At 43.2% G+C, this 14,708-nt stretch overlaps 1 long non-coding RNA gene across 2 annotated transcripts; it reads left to right on the plus strand.

Annotated features, from left to right (window-relative positions):
• The first annotated feature begins 6,625 nt into the window (after nt 1–6,625).
• On the plus strand, nt 6,626–10,111 carry LOC123429463. 2 transcript variants are annotated; one of them, XR_006622679.1, is made up of 4 exons: nt 6,626–6,866; nt 7,291–7,570; nt 7,664–7,783; nt 8,228–10,111. It is a non-coding gene; the product is annotated as an uncharacterized LOC123429463 (long non-coding RNA). The 2 variants fall into 2 exon arrangements; XR_006622680.1 differs by having other exon boundaries at nt 7,664–7,728.
• The last annotated feature ends 4,597 nt before the right edge of the window (nt 10,112–14,708 follow it).

The following is a 14,708-nucleotide window of genomic DNA, read 5'->3' on the forward strand; positions in this document are numbered from 1 at the left end:
TATTTAAGGTCATGGACTTTTCTTATTGTACAAACATTTTTCTAAAATTGCAAACATTTTATTGTATATGCGAGCATTTTTTACAAAACTCCGAGCAGTTTTTGAAGTCACAAACATTTTAATTTTTAAAATATGTTGATTTATAATTTTCAGTTTATTAAAATTTTAAAGATTATTTGAAGTTCTAAATTATTTAAAATAAAAAAATAAAACGGAACTGAAAATAAATAAATAAACGGAACTAAAAGCAGGCGCCTGTGCATGGGCCGGCCCTTACGGTGTGTTGGATATTCTCCAAGCGTGCAGAGCGTAATATAGGACGTTTTTATATGGGTCGGCCTAGTCCAATATGTTTCGCTTTGTGAAACGTTTTCTATTACTTACCGGTGGCATGGTGGGTAAATTATGCAAATTTTAGGGGTAATTTTCAAGACGGACGACCAGAAACCGTATTTGCTTTATTATTACTAGCACAAATGCACGTGCGTTGCAACGGGTGAAAACAATCCTTCCTCTCCACCTCCTTCACACACACAAGATAAAATAACAAATTATTTGAAAACCCATCATTATATCACATGAGCAACAATATGATACGTTTGTCCAAAAAAACATGTGCAAAATCATAAATATTGGAAGATTCTTTAATTGTATCGAAGGAATACACATCACTATAACACCCTCGGAATAAATCACATAGATTGTAAACCGTCAGTTTAGTGGCAGAGCTATGTTGGGCCATCCGTGTTGTGGCCCGCCCAATATATGAAAATTTATACCTATACATATATGTGTGGGGTCTTAAAAAACATGCCCACTTATAACAAGTCGGCCAATCAGTACACACAATATATTAGAGTGAACCACAACATGCATCTCCTTCTTTATAGGTTCTTTTTCTCTAATTATCACATGTAGGGCTTGTATATCCACACCTTTAGAGCTAATCATTGTTAGTTCAGGCTAACAGATCGTGAGTTCTATTTCAACTTGGTTGCAATATTTTTTCTACTTTGAAAGAAGCCTAAGGCTGGTCCAGAAAGCGCAACAGAGAGGTAACTGGGCTACAGATTCGCTTACGTCGCTTGGTCCATAATTTTGATAGCGACGTACAGAAAACGTTTCCTTTTTAGCTTTTTATTGGGCTATGGATTAGTTGTCCAAAAATAGAAGTTTTTTTTTGTAAAACATACGTGACGGATTGAAAATACTTATTTTTTATTAGTTGGTATAGATTAAAGACTAAAAAAGTAGGTATAGATAGGATAGAAATAAGATAAAAAAAGGAAAAAGAAAAAAAAAAGCAATATCCTAGACGAAAACTGAGTGATCGCTTGTAATAGACCACATATAGGAAGGAAAATGGATGAAAAAAGGGAAAAGAAAAAAAGGGACAACCTAGGCTCGAACCCAGGTCTCTCCAATAGAAGTCCAGTCCGTAGCCACTACGGCAACCATCATGCGAGTGTTAAATTTGGAGATCGCCGCTGAATAAATGAAGAAAATTGTCGGGACTTGTGTAAAGAAAACGAATCGTTTTTTCTCACTTATCGGTGGCATGATGGGTAAGTATTCACAACTTCAAGGGTAAACATATGACGGACGACCAAAAACCCAATTTGCTTTATTATTAGGAAGAGATATATATACTAGCAAAATGGCCCGTGCGTTGCCACGGAAGAAAAACATAATCTTCAATGATGATGACCATATTATGTTCACATATCATCGCTTGATTTAGAAATTTTGTGCACAAATGCAAGAAAAATGTTTCTTCTTTTAAATTTATTCATAAGTTGAAGCAATCTTTACATTTTCAAAAAATATATATTATGATTGTCAAAAATCTTGTAACTCAAAGATTTATTCTGAATTTCAAGATATTTTTTAGAAAACATACAATAATAATCCGATCCATCCAACAGTTAATTCTTTAAAATTCACACAGATATATTGTCACATAGACTTAAAAACATTAATGTTTAACTACAAACATTAGATCTTTCATGAATAATTTTACAAATATGGGAACAATTTTAAAATCGATAACATTTTTTACAATTTACAAACATTTACTAAAAATCGTGAATATTTTTTTATATTTCGAACGGGTTTAAATATTTTCTTTTGAATTGACGACCAATTCAAGAAAAGACGTACATAATTTTTTATGTTGGAGGATTTTATTTTAAGTACACAAACATTTTTTGAAACACATGAAGTTTTTCTGAATAAACAAACATTTTTATAAATCAGTAATATATTTATTAATTTCATGGACATTGTTTTGGAATTTGCAAAAAATATATAAAAATGCGGCGCTTTTTTGAATCCTATTTTTAATTCAAAATAAAAATTCATCAGCATTTTAATTCAAAATTCCTATTTTTTAGTAAGCAAAAGTTTTTCTAAATCTAAATTATTTAAATTATAAATAAACAAAAATGGGACAGAAAATTTTAAATAAAAAAAGGAAACTAACAAAACAGGCATTAGCTATTTTTAAAATTTTAGGACATTTTTTAAATGCATTAACATATTTTCAATTAGAAAGCATTTTTTAAATGCTTTTAATAATTTTTAATACATGGAATTGTATTTGAGATCATGGACTTTTCTTATTGTACAAACATTTTTCGAAAATTGCAAACATTTTATTGTATATGCGAGCATTTTTTACAAAACTCCGAGCAGTTTTTGAAGTTACAAACATTTTAATTTTTAAAATATGTTGATTTATAATTTTCAGTTTATTAAAATTTACAAATTATTTAAAGTTCTAAATTATTTAAAATAAAAAAATAAAACGGAACTAAAAATAAATAAATAAACGGAACTAGAAGCAGGCGCCTGTGCATGAGCCGGCCCATACGGTGTGTTGGATATGCTCCTAGCGTGCTGAGCGTAATATAAGACATTTTTACATGGGCCGGCCCAGTCCAATATGTTTCGCTTTGTGAAACGTTTTCTATTACTTACCAGTGGCATGGTGGGTAATTTATGCAAATTTAGGGATAATTTTCCAGACGGACGACCAGAAATCGTATTTGCTTTATTATTAATTAACTAGGAAAAGGACCCGTGCGTTGCAACGGAAGAAAAACAATTATAATCTCCAATGATGCTATGTCTTGAAAAATTTAGGACATTTCTTGAAATGCATGAACATTTTTTGAATTAGCAAACATTTTTTTCAATTGCACTCAAAAAATAACACAAAAACATTTTTTTCAAAATCATGGACTTTTATTGTTTTCACCAACATTGTTCTCAAAATTATGAACATTTTTCTGAATATGCGAATATTTTTACAAAAATCCTGAGCATTTTTTGAATTCACAAATTTCTTCAAAATTTTATTTCAATATTCCCAGTTTTATAAATTTCAAAAGTTTTTCAAAGTTCTAAATTATTTCAACTAAAATATGAAATAGAAAAATGAAAATAAAAAATGAGACTAAAAACAGAGGCACAAATTGTTTTTAAGATTTTTACACAGACTTTTGTTTAAAATCGTTGACTTTTTTATCTGATGGACATTTTCTCAAAGTTTAAACATTTTTTTATATGCCAACATTTTTCAAACTCCTGAGTAGTTTTTGAATTCTCAAAAAAAAATGTTTTTTTGAATATTTTATTTCGAAATTCTCAATTTCTTAAAATTGAGAAAAGTTGTTTGAAGTTCTAGATTATTTAAAGTAGAAAAACAAAATAGAACTGAAAAGAAAAATAAAAAACTAAACTAAAAAGACACGCGCCAACGCATGGGACGGACCAAACAGGTGTGCAGCATCTTGGATGATGTACGAAAGAAGCACTATTTGCTTTATTAGTACCAGCAAAAAGGGCCCGTGCGTTGCAACGGGAGAAAAAAATACCACACACTTTTAATCTTTTTATAATCATTTTGATTTATTAAAATAATAAGCTAACTAACTAATGTAGTCAGTCCTATCCTATTTTGTTGAGAAATCAACCCGTCCATTGTCAATTCCACCATGATGAGAAATTGAGCGGGACAAGCAAAGCAAAACGAAGAGGCTACGTGAATTGATCAATGGTCTGTTATCTTATTTCACTCATGGAGTAGAGAATGTGAGATCAGATGACAAACTGAAGGTGGTGTTCCATTCTCTGTCTATACAACAATACAATCTTACATTCAATACATTCATTCATCAGCAAATAAATCCTCACAAAACAAAATTTATTGTCGGTGCTTGGCACACGGTTGGAGGCATGGGGAGGGGATCTCACCAGATGATGAGTTCCTGCCGGAGGAGGGGCTACGATGAGGGGAGCAAGGGTTAGCCGCCTCTATCTGGCCATAAGGAGTCGCCGTTGCCGCGCCATAACCTCGGGGTTCCCCGTGTGAGCCATGGAGGCCCGCCTCCACCTGCAAGTATTTCGCTCCGCCGCGCCTTACCCGCGCGCCGCCGTCCTTCTCCGTCGAGCAGACGCATCATCCCCAATCACTGTAGTTGTCGCGTTGATTTGATCCAGAAGTTGTGCTCGAGCGCCAAAACGGGGGCAACAAGCGGGCAGAGGTACGGCCGCGGAGGCGGGTGGGTTGAGATCGACAATAGTGGTGGTTGAGGTCGGCCGCGGCGGTGAGTGGTATGGCAGCGGCCTGGGCACATGCCAGGGTGGACCAGGGTCGACGCGATGCGCTCGAGCGCCGCAACGGGGGCAGTGAGCGGGGAGAGGTATGGCCGCAGAGGGGGGTGGGTTGAGATCGGCAGCGGTGGCGGTTGAGGTCGGCCGCGGCGGCGAGTGGTGTGGCGGCGGCCTGGGCACAGGCCAGGTTGTCCCAGGGTCGACGGAGGCGATGCGTACGGGTATAATTTTTGCAGCGAATCGTTTTTTCCTTTTGGGTTGCAGATAAATGATGGAGCGTGGGTTGAATAACAAAAATCACAGGGACTTTTTTTATAAAAATAACGCGGTGGGTTTTTCGATGAAAGCGATAGCCTCTTTATTATTAGGTATAGACTAGCAAAAGGACCTGTGCGTTGCAATGGGAGAAAAATAATTATAATCTTCAATGGTGCTGATCATATTATGTCTTTAAAATTTTAGGACATTTCTTGAAATGCATGAACATTTTTTAAATTAGCAAACCTTTTTTTCAATTGCACTCAAAAAATAACACACAAACTTTTTTTCAAAATCATGGACTTTTATTGTTTTCACCAACATTGTTCTTAAAATTATGAACATTTTTCTGAATACCCGAATATTTTTACAAAAATCCTGAGCATTTTTTGAATTCACAAACATTTTATATTTTCTTCAAACTTTTATTTCAAAATTCCCAGTTTTATAAATTGCAAAAGTTTTCAAAGTTCTAAATTATTTAAACTAAAAAATAGAACAGAAAAATGAAAATAAAGAATGAGACTAAAATCAGAGGCACGAACTGTTTTTAAGATTTTTACACGGACTTTTGTTGAAAATCGTTGACTTTTTTATGGACATTTTCTCAAAGTTTAAAACTTTTTTTATATGCAAACATTTTTCAAAACTCCTGAGTAGTTTTTGAATTCTCAAAAAATATATGTATTTTTGTATATTTTATTTCGAAATTATCAGTCTCTTAAAATTAAGAAAAGTTGTTTGAAGTTCTAAATTATTTGAAGTAGAAAAACAAAATGGAACTGAAAATAAAATAAAAGAACTAAACTAAAAAAACAGGCGACCACGCATGGGCCGGCCCAAACATGTGTGATGCATCTTTTTCCAATGCCCAGAGCGTAATATAGGAGGTGCCTACATGGGCCGGCCCAGTCCGGATATTTTCCTGTTTGAAACGTTTTTTATGACTTATAGGTGGCATTGGTGGGTAATTTTAGTCAACTTTAAAGGCAATTTGAATGACGTACGGAAGAATCACTATTTGCTTTATTAGTAGGTAAAAAGTAAGATAAAATAAGAAGAGATTAGGAAGAAAAGTATAGAACTAGTAAATATGTCTGTGCATTACAATGAAAGAAAACAACCTTTCAGAGTTTGTAACAGTGGAGATGTCAAAGAAGGCATCACACTGGCAGCCACGACCATTAATAACGTTGACCTCCGTCGTGTAAAAAGAAGAAGTATGTATTGTGTAAGACAATACGATATTGCCACAATTTTATTTTCCAAGAAAAGATGGAACTTTAGATTTGGTTTCCAACTACGGCTATGAGACAGATGCTACTTCAGAACCGAGAGGAATGGTATAAAGCAGTTGAGGCAAACATTAATTACTTTTATCTATATTAATCTCTAGCAGGTACAATAAATTTCTCCAACAAACATTTGACATCCGAAGAAAAAGTGTCGTTGTACTGGCTAATCAAACAAATAGGCAAAAGTTAATAATTTAGGACAGTAAAATGGAGCTTAAATGAAGCCTTCTCAGCGATTTAGTTTTTGTGGTTGTTCATTTATGTGATATATCCGTTTCTAGCCGTCCGATATATGTTGGTGGTTCGTGTCTCGCTCAATGGGCCATGGGACGCTACTCCGGTAAAAAAATCGAAGCGTTCCTGTTGATCGGGCCTACGCACCATGGTCCACGGCCCAGTAACCAATCTCAGTTAACCACAAACGCGGAACGCCCACTCATCTCTCGTCTCTCACCTCTACCCCGACTCTCTCCCGAACCCTATCCCAATTCCATCGCCGCCGCCCACTGGACTCTCGCCCCATCTCGATCTGCTCCGGCAATGACAACTCATGCGTCTCTGCCTTTGCGGCCACCTCTCCCTCGACAACCCCTCGTCTCTCCCTCTCTCGGCATGGAGTAGCAGCGGGCTGGCGGGCGTGTGGCATGCCAGCAGCGGCTACGGCGGATTGTACGAAGGCTAGCAACGATGGCACCAGTACAGATCCTAACCCACTCCCCTTGTATATGTTATAGCAGAGATATATAGATAGGAGATTCAGATGTGAACGATGGCCATATTTTATTTCATGTTTGTTCAGTTTGGTTGCTCTCTTTCCTTCCTATGCTATCTGATTTTCTTCAGTGATGGCCATAAATTTTGATGGTGCTGTCCAATCTATATTTCAATATATGCTGCTGTCTAGCACTTAGATCGATGAAAATACATGTGTGTACATGCATTTTGATGTGTAAGTTTACGTGATTAATCTATTTTTTGAGTTTGGGCCGTGATCTCAGCTTTTAGCAATGTGGTGTAACGGTTGATTGTTTTATCCACCAGTATAGTACATCTTGATATCCAAGCTTTGTTTTCTATGAATAATTTAGTAAATGTTTTATTACTTAATTTTTTTATTTAGGTTATGCGGAATGGAAAGGAGCTTGCAACAGATGAAGCAACCACCCGGATGATCATTGTTCTGAAGTGATTTCAGCATGCATTGGCACCTTATTTTCTTCCTCGGCATTTTCCAAATTGCAACAACAGCAGCAGACTTAGTTCACACTGGCGAAGGCAAAGTGAACGGACGCTACTTGGCGGCGCCGCTGGTAGTATGTACCGACGTCCCTAAGCGAGCAGTTGTCCAGATGGTTGCCGCGCTTCCGTCCTCCTTACATGCAGGGCTGCTCCTTCTCCTGGTATATCTTGCCTCTATCTTATACGATGTGCTCATAGTGAGAGATGGACTGAGGGAGGTCTCTTGTCCTAATTGATTCATCTCCTTCATGCAGTAATCCATCCTGACTCGTCTCCTCTGCAATGAAGTGATGACGTTGGTGGCCTGGTGTGCACCATGGTATTGGTAGCTCCCTCTTCCCTATTGCACGCAGGAGGTTCTTGCTCAAAAAAAGGTCTTCAATATTAACGATGAATATTATTAATTGCCAGAGGTCTATTTTCCATGGGGTGGCTCTGTGTTATTTTGTTTTGTAGTTGTACGTGAGGACATCATTAGCTAGAAACTCCATACTCAGTCCTCGTTTGACCTAGGTTCTGCTTTTTACCGTATATGTATTATTTAAGATCAAACCTATGTGTCAACATGGTGTTGTACAATCCTATGTTCTCTATGGATGTTCAGGCTTCTTGTAATTCAACAACATTGCGCATGTTGCCATATGTAGTCATGCAAACTAAACAGGGTCACTATAACAAGTTAAATTCTTTTTGATCGACAACAAATAGCAATAGCTATATATATGTGATTTTTAGCTTCTTAGCTCTAGATTTTGCAACCTACTAGGATTTTACTCAATTGCAATAATTTGTGTTTCTTCATTTGCACGCCATTGCAGGTAATGTTGTATTTGAGAAGACTGGTCGGCAACCGACACTCAAAGCACTTAAGATAAGATGACGAAGAATGTGATATGCACTTCTTGAAATCATCTGTTATATATTTAATTGAGATCAAACCTAGCTATGTGTCAACATGGTGTTGTGTAGAACTGAGTTTTCTATGGATGTTGAGGCTTCATAGTCTTCTACTCTTCTGGTATCTGGTTGTATTTTGGTATCCATCTGGCCAGGTAAGCATCCATGTTTACGCAGACTATATATGAATAGAAGCTATCCTTGAGAGTTAACATGGACAATAAGCAAAGTAGTGGCTCTGGTGTATCATTTCTTTACGACTTGCATGTTCCCAGTTTATCATTGAGCTATCGACATAGCTGAATTTGAGACTGCATATATATGCTTATATCCAATTTAGACTTTGTATCTTCCATTTTTTCTCGAATATTTGTGCCTTCTAGATTTTTCCAATCCTTCTATCAGTCTTTTGTCAGAATAGACTAGCACGACAATGTGTGAATTGCCCTTAAAAAACCAGAATTGTCAGATCTTGCATTAGTTTTTCTGTTCTTAACTTTCGCTAATAATTTGATTTGAAGAGCATGCTGATTTCCACGCATTTTCCCTTTTGGTATTGCAAGGTATCGGCGAGGTTCCACATCAAATAATACTGTTGAATGATGATTTTGCCAATATTTTGATTTGAAGAGCACAGACATTTCCCCTTTTAGCTGTTGGTATTAGTGAGTTTCCACATCAAAGCTGCAGACGACATCACATTTATTTTAGAAAAGGAGGATCGCCTGCATCTGGACGATGCATGCAACCATTTTATTAATTATTCACAAAAGACCTTACAAAGAAATATAACAATAAGTCTGAAGCCACCGACTAGGCGACAACTGTCCATCTGATGAAGAGATGCTGATAGTCCGGGCCTAATACCACAGACCTCGCAGAGAAGCCTAACATCTAAGACCTGAGGCCCCAACCAAGCCACTTGCCGGGTATGGGGCACCCACCGGTTCGGCATGCTCTCAGAGGCCGCCGCCGCCAACTGCCACTACTGCATCTTCAGAGCTGTACTGACGCATCATCCTTGCCTGGTCTATCCGCCGTCAACGCCACCACGGCGCCCAACGGCACCACCACCCTGCGCACGAATTGCTGAACACGTCGCGGTCGCCACCGGTACACCTCAGCTCCATGCCGCCAAGTACCACCAGCCGACACAGCTTGAAGTTTCTAGAAGATCTGTCATGCGTAGCATGTGCCGACCAGGCATGAAAAGCGTAGCACCTGTCGTCGAGGCATGACTTGACATCTCCACCAAAGCTCCGTGCAAGACGAAGCCGCTCCATCTCCTGCCTCTGACCACCAGCACTGCTCCACAAACGATGCTCATAAGAGAGAAACGCCACCGCAGTACCGTCATCGTCCGATCTGGAAGACCAGATCATAGGGTTTCCCCTAGAGCAGTACGAGTGGGTCGACATAAGTCACACAACGATGCCTTCGTCAAGGTAACGACGTAGAACGCCGCCATCGCTCGCCGTCGGCTCGGTTTTCACCAGCAACTATGTCTCCCCGACTCGCAACCAGTACTGGATCATGGATTCGGAGATCCGAACACCCAGCCTCAGGCCGACCACCTCTGACGGAAGAGATGACCACCACCGCCGGTCGCATCGGTCAGAACAAATCTGACCGGATGTGCTGCCGACGAAACCACCAGACCCTCCACGCCGCCGCTGCCGATCTGAAGAAAGTTTGCACGTCACTGCAGCCTAAAAAGGCCGGCTGCTGCACCCACAGCCCACGCCGCGGTCCGTGACTGGGCCGCCTGCCGCGCCTAGCCGCCGCCGTCCGAGGACGGGCCGGCCATCCGCCGTGCCGCAGAATCCAGATCGGCCGCGCCGCCACACGCCTAGGGGTCCCGCCCCAACCCGGAGACGCGTGAGAGAGGAGATCCCTCGCCACCGCCGTCGGCCCTCGGGCTTAGCCCGACAACGTTCCGCGGCGGTGGCGGAGGAAGAGGAGGAGGGAGTGCTTGGCTGCGGCTAGGTTTCCGGGCTCCCCCGAGTCACCCTAGGGGCAGACGGCATCACATAATGTTCTATTGTTATTTCCCATCCATATCTCATAACGTGTTTAGTCTATTTCTTTATTATTATGTATTTGCCTTGCAATTCCGCAAATATACTAGAATAATATGATGTCCTTATATCAAAGCCTTTTAGGTGAGAGAAAAAAAGATATGGATATGGCAATACGATTCATTGATTTTCACATCTGTTTGTGGGCTGTTTATTATCTTATTGTGTTTATATATACTTTGATACTCAAGGTTTGTTGTTGCTACACAAGGTTTGTTGAGCAGGACAATTGAAGGAATTTTCTTTTAGGTGTTGCAAGGTATTGATGATGTTCCATTTTCATGGATGTTCTCCAAAAATATTGTAGTAGGAGCCTTTTGTGTAAAGCCATGTGAAGATTTCATTAACACACTATGTATTTATGGCTCCTATTACATTTTTTTCTGCTACTTTTTATTTGTTGTGGTAATACCGGTTATTTGTATTAGCTTTGTTTTTACATAGAATCATATGAGATTTACATGTAATATTAGTGTCTGATATGGTTTTGTTCGTGTAAATTTAATATGTTTCTTGAGCCCATCTATATTTATGAAAATTCGTAACATTTACTGTACAAATGGGCGGGCGCAGCAACGCGCGCCATCAACGATCTAGTATAACATGATAACTAAAGTGATTGATCTCAGAGTTCTTCACATGTTTCGATGGGAAATGAAGCCATGTCAAACAGTTCTTGAACACCTAAGGGCACTTCACCTTTGCCTTGTGTACTTTGATGGATTGCAGCTGTACCTTCTGCAAAAGCAAATCGAATTTTTAGGATCATTTCTTAACAGAAAGTTGAATGGAGGAAAGCGTAAGCAGCTGATCATGTGCTCCTCCAAACTTCAGATAAAGAAATGATCGGATTTTGTAGCTTGTCTCCTGTCGGTGAATACTCACAACATATGCCATAGGTAGGCTAAAGTCGGTGAGAACCGAAGAGACAAAGGTGGGCGCTGGGGACGAGGTTGGTACACGCATGGGACGCACGATGTACCCAGGTTCAGGGCTCTCCGTAGAGATAATACCCCTAATCTTGCCGGAGTGTTTGATGTATATGAACAGAGTACAATGTCGCTCCTGGAGCTGTGTTGCGAGGAGGAAGAGGGGAGCAGCCGGCTCGTCTCTACCTCTCTCTCTGTGGTTGGTGAATGTGTTGTGTTGAATGACTAGTGAATGATCAGCCCCCCCTGCATGGAGGGCGACCGGGGGTTTTTATAGACGAATCCGCCGGTCTACAATATGGATAAAGGGTACTAGTGTGGGACCCGGATGGCAGCTTCGCCGACTGGCCAGGGGCCCACAAGAGTCTTGTCTTGTCGCTGGGGGGCCCGTCGGCTGCATGGTCTCAATTGCTTGTGGGACCCGCCGGCTGGCCAATGAGGCTCTCGCGTAAGGTTGACGTCGAGCACGCGTTGTACGTCAAGCGTCGCCCCGCGAGATTCTTCATGGGCAGGTAGTACGGCCGCCTCCACTGTTCCCCACGCCGAGTGCAGTAATGGAGTGGGAGTGTGACGGTCCGACACTATGCTAGGTGATGGATCAGAGCCGGGGTAGGTCAGCAACGTGGCCGCCGATGCTCGTACCTGTCGGGCGCCCCGATCCAGTACCTTTGCTGACGCGTAGCTACCTTTAATCGTGTGGTCTTATCCTAACCTACGATCTGATGTGACCTGTGATCCTCGGCCGGCTAGCCTGCTTGGTTAGCCGGCTTAAGTGTGGCCGCCTCCTTCCCAGTCCGTCTGGCGAGACCAGGCCGACTCCGAAGAGGAGGCCGCCTTGACTCTAGCCGGCAGGGGTTGCCTGGCCGGCCAGAAAGATGGCCGCCTCGTCCTCTAGCCGGCAGGTGATGCCTAGCCGGCCAGAAGACTTGGGCCTTGGGAATCTTCATACGTTCATGTCCATTGGGCCGGAAATGAAGGAATAGGCTTGATGAGCCTACCCCGGGGTTATCCCCCCGACAGTAGTCCCCGAAGCTGGCGAGGTTTGCTGCTTGCGGGCGGCCGGCCTCACCGGCTTGTTGATTTGTCTTGATACTTTGGCCGCTATTCGCGACGAAGGACGCCGGCTTCGAAACCGGGTGGCTTCGAAGCAACGCCTCGGTCTAGTCGTAACTTGCTCGGAGAACGCCACGTGCCAGGCCCCGCCTGGCGTAATGATGGCGATTACTGCTGACGGGCCTGGGACCTGGGTCCCGCCACGATGCCCCCTCGGCCTTCGTGCGGGAGATCCTCTGTGGATTTACTCCGCGGCGGTTGGGCTTAGGGAAGCGGTACCACACGTAATGCACGTGATTAATGGGGTCCGGTGCGCACCGGATCCCCTCCCCACGACGCTTCGTGGGGGTTTAAATGGGACGCGAGGGTTCCGAGGAAGCCATTCGCCCCCTCTTCTTGCCCCGCATCCGTGCTCTCTTCCTCCCTGCGCTCTGAGAAGAAGAGCTCACGCCCTTCATCTTCTTCATCTTTGCCGTCGCGACATCGCTGACTACTTCGAGCTCTCGTCGCCCGCAGCCATGGCCGCGGTTCTTCCTCGAAGAAGTCGTCGACGTAGAAGGCATCTTCGCAGGGAGCCTGGTTGGGCAGCGGCGTCGACGAGGGGCACATCGAGGCGCTTCGTCACCATCGACTGCTGCCACCAGCCTCCCAAGTACTGGTGCGCCTTCCCAGCGCCGAGACCGCTCCCGCACCCGCCGCGGGAGAGGTCGTGGTCTTCGTCGAGCACTTCTACCGGGGCTTCGGGCTCCCGGCTAGCTCTTTTTTCACCGAATGGCTCCATTTCTTCGGCTTGCAGCCGCATCATCTGGCGCCGAACGCCATACTGCAGCTGGCCGCCTTCGTGGTGCTGTGCGAGGGCTTCGTGGGGATCGAGCCTCGTGTCGATCTGTGGCGCAACCTGTTCTTCTTCAAGCAGCAATCCATCGCCATGGAGAAATCGTGGTGGAGAAGCTCAAGGGGCCGCGCCCAATGACACCGTGCGGGGCCGCGTTGGTGCATCACCGCTCGAAGTCCGGCTTCCCCAGATGCCTTTGCAAGAATCCATCAAGCATTGGCAGAAAGGCTTCTTCTACGTGAAGAGCGCTGACCCAGCTGAAAGGATCGATATGGTTGACTAGAGGGGGGGGGGGGTGAATAGACAACGACCACTTTTTAATTAATCTTAGCAAGTTAAGGTAAACAACATATGGGTTCACAAATATTACGACAATGAGGTGAACCCTAATGGAGCTAACAACGAGAGCTATTAAGACAAGTAAGATATAGTTAACAACATAAGCATACACAAAGTAAAGGTTAGAGATAACCACAAGTGGAACCGATGGAGACGAGGATGTGTTACCGAAGTTCCTTCCCTTTGACAGGAAGTACGTCTCCGTTGGAGCGGTGTGGAGGCACAATGCTCCCCAATAAGCCACTAAGGCCACCGTATTCTCCTCACGCCCTCGCACGATGCAAGGTACCGTGATTCCACTATAGGTGCCCTTGAAGGCGGCGACCGAACCTTTACAAACAAGGTTGGGGCAAACTCCGCACAAAGCTTGGAGGCTCCAAACTAGACCACAAAGCTTCACCACAATGGAATATGGCTTCGAGGTGACCTCAACCGTCTAGGATGCCCAAACACCCAAGAGTAACAAGATCCGCAAGGGATTGGTGGGGGAATCAACTTTTCTCTTGGTGGAAGTGTGGATCTAGGCCTTCTCAACCAATCCCTAAAGAATCAACAAGTTTGATTGGCTAGGGAGAGAGATCGGGCACTTTTGAGCTTGGGGCGCAACAATGGAGCTTGGGATGGTAAGAGATGAGGTTCTACAGCTAGAAGAACCCTTTATATAGTGGGGGGGGGGGAATCAGACCGTTTTCCCACTCTCTGCCCGAGCTCCAGCGGTACTACCGCTGGCTGCAGCGGTACTACCGCTGGCACTCCAGCGGTACTACCGCTGACAAGGGGCGGTACTACCGCTGGTTGCAGCGGTACTACCGCTGGCACTCCAGCGGTACTACCGCTGGGCCCCTGGTAGTGCAAAAGCACTACCACCGCCAAGAAAGTCTTCACAAAAAGGTCCGTCCACAAACAACCGCTAGGCAAGCGGTACTAAGCTCCTGGAGCGATACTACCGCTGACCCGGGGCGGTACTACCGCCAGCCAGCGGTACTACCGCTGGCTGCAGCGGTACTACCGCTAGCATTCCAGCGGTACTACCGTTGGGGACCAATTTGCAAGGAGGAAAGAAACACAGTGGCGGGGGCCGCTCCAAAGATGAAGGTAAGGGAAAATCTGTGAAGTGTGCGCGTGCAAAGATAGATTCCACTCAAACCTTTCCACTACGGTTCCCCTC

The sequence above is a fragment of the Hordeum vulgare genome, chromosome 2H (assembly GCF_904849725.1).
Source record: "Hordeum vulgare subsp. vulgare chromosome 2H, MorexV3_pseudomolecules_assembly, whole genome shotgun sequence".
NCBI lineage: Eukaryota > Viridiplantae > Streptophyta > Magnoliopsida > Poales > Poaceae > Hordeum > Hordeum vulgare.